Source organism: Parasteatoda tepidariorum, chromosome 2, assembly GCF_043381705.1.
Source record: "Parasteatoda tepidariorum isolate YZ-2023 chromosome 2, CAS_Ptep_4.0, whole genome shotgun sequence".
Taxonomy (NCBI): domain Eukaryota; kingdom Metazoa; phylum Arthropoda; class Arachnida; order Araneae; family Theridiidae; genus Parasteatoda; species Parasteatoda tepidariorum.
This window is the reverse complement of record NC_092205.1, coordinates 99929264-99936154: the sequence shown is the minus strand read 5'-3', so window position 1 is coordinate 99936154 and position 6891 is coordinate 99929264. Positions and strand designations below refer to the sequence as shown.

Genomic DNA, 6891 nt, shown 5'->3' with positions numbered 1-6891 from the left:
AAAAAAAAAATTTTTTTTTTAAAAATGGCGGGAAAATTTATCGAATTTCGTTCCGGTTTTTTGGTTTTCCGGTTTTCTGATTTCCGGATAACGGGTTCTGTACTGTACATGTTAATTTTTTCATGTTTTTTCAACTTTAACATGTCAAATTAACTTCAATCTTGAACTAAGACCTTTATTATTAGAGCTAAAGCTATTTATCTTAAACCTCTATATCTCAAAATTTTTAATGTTTTCTTTCAAAACCTCTGTTTCTCGAATTTCTAATAATCAAGCACAAATGCTCAAACAACATAACAAACAAAGAAGGTTAGACGTCAAAAATCTTTAAAAAGATTATTTTCAGTGTTAAAGGTATGTTAAAATTTTTTATGTAAATAAATATATGTGGTATAATTAATGTACAGAAATGCCTATATATTTCTACTAAAAACAATTAAGGCACTTATAATCAAATTTCTTAATTAAATTATATTTTTTAAAGTACCTGTTTAATTGAAAACCTCTTTATTTCAAATTTTTTGCTTTTCACGCAAGATTCAATATAAACAGGTCTGTCTGTATAAACTTTCAGAAATGCAGTAAAAGCCAAAGAGCTTTGTCAATATTTTCCTACTCAAGAGTGCTTTGAACAAATAGCTTTGTTTCATCTGTGACACTTGTAGATACTTTTATCATTGAGAATGAAATCAATTCTTGATTAAAAAGATAGTTACACTAGAGTAAAATGATAAATACAATGATAATTACATTTATAATAAGGCAAGTTTTTAAGTGACTTGAAAAAAAGATGTGAGGTTTTAGGCAGGTTAAAATATCTACTGGTTGTCTCAAAATCTATTAGCTTGAATTAAGGAATTTAAAAAATCTTTTTAGATTAAATTTTATATTTTTATAATTTTTATATTTAAAGTGATGGCAATATATTTAAAGTGATGGCAAATCTAGTTCAGCAGTGGTTCCCTACACTATTTCTTTGTAATTCCTAAACTTAATTTCGAATAATTGTAACCATAACTAAGTTTTTAAGTGATTTTTCAACCCTCATTTCTTACCACTTAAGAAAATCGATCTTGCAAAGAGCATAAATTGGCAAAAATGCATTTTAATACGATGAACCTTTTCCTTGTGGGTAAGTGAGGGGCCACTTTATTTTAAGTTACTTTTTAGAAATCATGTATATGTTAAAAATGTTTGTTTAAATTAATTTTGATCATATTTTTTTTATAGTTAATTGAGCCAGGTTATTGTGTATCTGGAACGATTGGTCATAAAGTCATTAGCGGTGCCAAGAAAATTGAATTTGAAAATCGCCAGATTATAAGTTAGTTATTAACTTAGTTATTAGTTTTAATAAATTTATGATCTGAAGTTCTGTTCATGATATGAGTATTTTAAATAGGTAGAGGTTAAAATTTCTGTGTAGTATATGTTGTTCAGTGCACATGCTGATACTAAAGGAATCATGCAACTAATTCAGCATTGTGAACCATCTAAAGTCTTGCTGGACATATCGGAAATTTTTCTAAATGACTACCGTATGCAGCAAAACCTGGCCAAGTTTAAGGACATTAATTTAGACATGACATTCTTGCAAATACTTTTTTAGTTGTAACAATGGTGTTTGTAGCCATAGATTCCATCTGCTGACAATCTTCGTATCTAATTTTGAAATTTAACAAGAAATATTTTTTTGTAAATATTCATCATTCTTTGCTTAACTTTTCAAATAATACGTAATTTTTGGCACACCTGGTTCCTTGAAACTTTCCATAATAGCATTTGAAATTAAATGTTTTCATTCTTAAAAGAAGTATTTTAAGAGAAGTATTTTATCTATTTTTTAAATTACAGAAAAAAATTTATCTACCTGTCAAGAATTATTAACAATTAAATTTTTAGAGCCTTTATTTTATATATGTTACCTCAGTATACTATAATTTAAGTGCTCTGTTTAAGTCAGCAAGAGTCCTTATATTGAGAGTTGTCTGTTTGGGTTTAAATAAAAACTCGGATTAAAATACTATATAAAACTACTTAAGTATTATAGTCTTTAGTTAACATGCACGTAATTTACCGCTGAATACTGGAGTGATTTGCAAATTAACGAATAAAAATAAAAGCACAAACGCACTTCAATTAATATAATCTAGAAACAATGTACAGGTGCTTATTTCTATAACTTGGCTAGAAACTAAATCTGTATATCATATTGCAAAATTTTAAAATCTTTAATACAAGTTAATCAATTTCTAACAATAACAATTTCTGCAATAACAATTTAATTACAAGAGAATGTATCATTAAAAATATTCACTCTAAAATATAGTTCCATCAGTAGACCAGAGTTCATCAGTAGTCTACTGATCTTGACTGATAATTGTCTCAATCAAATTACAATTATTACAATAATGAAAACCATTGTTTTTTTTTTGTTAATTTAATTTGTATATTAAAATAAAATACGTTGAATGAAATTTATTTTAAAATTATTGATAGCTAACTTATAATTGATGTGACTAATTTATCAATCCCATTTGTTTGATTAGATTCTGATGCTCATGTAATTACTGGCAGTTTTTAATTTGTGATTAATTACCTAAATAAATTAGTTCATATTAACTTTCTTATAAATTTTAATCAAAGTGTTTTCCACAATTTACATTTTAATAAGAATTGTGCACAGCTTTCTCCCAGCTTCTTGATATAAAGATTTATATTAGTAAAATTAATGTTGATAAAAGTTTAAAAATGGTTGTTGCATTATTTAAAAATATCTTGTTGAAATAGACTTTATTAATTTTCATGCTTTGAAAATTTAATTTCTATTTTTGTAATATTTTTTCTATGTTTTTAAGCTATATTTAATGTCCATTATTTTTTCAAACTTTTGTTATACTCTAAAAAAGATGATAATAAGCATAAACATATGAATCACAAAGTAGTTGGTTGATTTTGATTTACTTATTAACATAAAGTTTTAAGAAATTTTGTTTTAAAAGAAACTTTTTACTTCCTTTCCAAATAATAGTTTTTCCCTAGATAAGAAAAAGAATGTTGGATATTTTTCGACAAAAGGTATATTTACTGAGTTTATTTAACTACAGACTAGAAAATTTATGGAAGTGGAGAAAAATTTCTAATTTCTTAAGAAGTATTATGATTAAGTAAAAATTTGATTCTATAAAGAAGAAGAAAAAAAACTAGTGAAGTATTAACATTATCATTATTACATGTTATTTTTATTCATGTTATATTACATGTTACTTTTTAAAAGCTTCTTTTTGGCCTTTTTTATGAATTTTTTCGAACAAAATATAAATTTGCTGCATTTTGACCTCAAAAGAATAAGATAAATACTAAAATATAAGAAATGATTATTTTGTGCTATATATGAATCAGGGTGCGTAGCGTTTGTAAAAAGTACTTAAAGGTGCTTTTTTGGAGATTTCGTTTTTAAAAGCTTTGAAAGGTGCTTTTTTCAGCTTGCGTTTTTAAAAAGTGCTATTTTTCCGAATAATTTTTTCCCCCTTCAGTGATGTCTGGTGGATCCCATGCATTTCACGAAAAATGGGGAGTTTGCTACAAAATCATTAACGCGGACTTCATGTCGTACACACGTTATGACTTGCGCATGCGCGCACACTTGTAACCGAAACCCGAGTGCTCCAATTTAGATAGAGAATATCAGATCCTTATGAAATGTTTTCTTTTTTAATTTATTTTAATTTTATTCTTGTTTATTTTATTTTACTTCTAACACCTTTTTTGACGTAGGGGGTAAGGGTACTTTTGTTCTGAGTTCAGGGTCAAGTTGAATTCACTCGGTGATGTGGGAAAGTCATGATTGTTTCGATTTATGCTCCTATCTTTTTTGATTTTTTTCAATGCTAAAACTGTTCATAAAAAGTTTTTGTTTTTCAATAATATCATTGATCGAATATGGATTTTTTGAGTGCTTGAAAATTTTTGTAAAGTGCTTAAAAAGTTTTTAAAAAGTGCTTATTTTTTATTCAAAGATTTGGCTACGCACCCTGTGAATGAATAAAGCTAAACAATACAGAAAAACTTATGATTTCATTTCAAAAGTCCTTTAGGAATTTTTTTTGTTTAATTATATTTTTTGTGATCCTAGGCAATTGGAAATATTTCAGTGAAAAGTGAGTTAAAGATGATATGTATTTGATACCTTTCACTATGACTGAATTGACATTATTATCTGACTCTAAATAATTTTCTTTAATAAATTTATGTCTATATGCATAAATGTATAGATATTTTTTAAAAATAATGCTAACTCATTATTTTTGTGTGTTATTCAGGATCTCCTAGTGCTTCAAAAATTTCAACATTTTAATACATGCCCTGCTTAGCATGTTGGATTAAAGAATACATGTCTGAATGAGACTTTTGCATGCACCAACATCTCTTCTTAACGCCCATTTAAAATATATGAATGTACCAGTTATTAATATGTTAAAAAGATAACATTATTGTATTTATTTCGGTATAAATCAGAAATATCAAGCATTGTTATCAAGGAATTATTTAACATGAATAGGTATTGAAAAAGAAAAATTATAATTTAAACCACTTGGATTTTTTTTTAAAAATGTCACTGATTTTAAAAATGTCACTGCATCCACAAAATGAATGATTATACCTTTATTTAAAAGAATTGTTGCAAAGGTACTGTGACCCCTTAAAAACATACTAGACATCTAATAAAAATTAAAAAAATAATATCCGGCTTAAATGAAAAAAAATCTGATTTTAATAAAATTAATCTGACTTTTTTGATTTTTCAAGCCAATTGCAATTTAATTTGAAGAAAATGCATGTGTCAACAATACTTGATAATTCTGATAACAAGATTCAAAAATCACAGTGAGTTTTGAATTCTGCTATCAGAATTATCTAGTATTATCAAGCATAGTAGAAAGTATAGCGTAAAGTAATGTGTGAAACATTAAGAAATGTGGAAAGCAGATAAACCGAAAATTCAAGTGAAGCGTGTATTATGCAATAATGTGTTAAATATAAAACAAAATGTAGAATAATATAAAGCAAAAAATTTTATAAATGTGTGTCATGTAAAATATAGAATAATTAAACTTGAATTATACAGTAACTTGTAAAGCAGAAAGTATAAAAAAGTGTAAAATATAGTAAAAATAAAGTGTAAAATATAGTAAAAATAAAGTGTAAAGTAAAGAAGACACCAAAATAAAATATTGTAAAAAGCACAGCCTAGTTTAAAGTTTAAGCGTCAAGTAAGCTAAGCATAAAGTAAAGTATGAAGTAAAATAAAATGTGAAGTATAAATTAAATCAAAAAATGTAAAGTTATTTAAACAAATAAAATATTTTATCTTTTTTTTCATTAAAAATATTTTAATTTTATCATTGTGAGTATCTAATTTTAGTAGTTTTAAATTTTATCAAGTGTAGCACTTTAAGTATTTATTTTTTTACAATGATACATGGCATTTTTTTTTATTCAATATAAATATCTCAATATATTTGTTGATTTGCTTTATAATAACTCCTCTTATAATTTCCCATAGTTCCAATTTTAAAATTTTATTAATAATTTAAAATTTTTTCTCCCTTCTTTATATTTCTCTGCTCCTTCTTTATATTTCTCTTTTTAGCACAGGTGTCGCTAATATATATTGCTTTATAATAACTCCTCTTATAATTTCACATAGTTCCAGTTTTAAAATTTTATTAATAATTTAAAATTTTTTCTCCCTTCTTTATATTTCTCTGCTGGGCTGATTGTATTCCGAACTTACCCCCCCCCTTTTTTTTTTACACCATTCCTTCAGGTCTAGGAGCAGAGGATGTGATTTTTTCGCAGAATTCTGCGTATNTCTGAGTATCTCAAGACCATTGATTTGTTGACTCCGCGAATAAAAACTTTTAATCCGACAAAATTTTCACTGCAACTTAAAATTTAAAGTGAGAATTAAGTTCTACAATGAAAATTTTGAGAACTTCACTAAATCGCGTTAATGAGACGTTTTCATACAGGTGACTGTTATGCAATTTTTTTTTGGTTAGTCGGTAATTTTTATTATTAGAAACTATGCCGGAAATTAACCTAAAATTTGAAGTAAGTTCTGCAATTTAAATTTTGAAACCTTCACTAAATCGTGTTAAAGAGATGTTCTCATACATGTGATTGTTCCGCAATTTTAATTTTTTTGTTTGTCGGTCATTTTAAATATTTGAAACTATGCCGGAATCTGATAATATCACGATCCATATCCATGTGATTTTATTATCAAACATCGATTTTCGTATTTAAAAGTTTCTCATTGTGAATCGTATTCACGTGATTTAAAAATCGTACATTTCGATTAGTGTTCATGTGTTTTAAAATCCAATATCACAATTTGTAGTGACGCATTTTTGAAATCAATATCGCGATTTGTATTCACGCAAATTTAAAATCCAATGTCGCGATTTGTATTCACGCAAATTTAAAATCCAATGTCGCTATTCACATTCACAGGATCTAAAATTAATGCATCCCGATTTGTATTTATGAGTTTCAAAAATCCAATATTGCGATTTGTATTTTCCCGTTATTAAATCCGATATCGTGATTAATATTCACACGAATTTAGAACCCAATGTTCCAATTTTTATAAGAACTAAGTTTTTCTTAAATTAGTTACCATAAAAGTGTGATATTCTTTAAGGGTAGATAATTTAATTATAAATCTTTAGTTCAAAAAATTATATTAAATATGAATTGTATCTAAGTTTATAGCTTGTTATCGAGTTTTTACGCATAAAATTTCAGGTTTTTTCACTTTGAGTCACAATCTCTGGTGTAGAAGAAATAAGAGAATCTTTTATCCAAGGAGTATCTCAAGGGTTA

At 26.2% G+C, this 6891-nt stretch overlaps 1 long non-coding RNA gene across 1 annotated transcript in view; it reads left to right on the top strand.

The window, feature by feature from the left end:
- LOC122273619 (uncharacterized) overlaps positions 1-3345 on the top strand; it is a 6611-nt gene extending 3266 nt beyond the window's left edge. Inside the window, exon 2 of the long non-coding RNA XR_011636232.1 lies at positions 1231-3345. This is a non-coding gene — a long non-coding RNA (uncharacterized lncRNA). The remainder of the gene's footprint in view (positions 1-1230) is intronic.
- Positions 3346-6891: the final 3546 nt, after the last annotated feature.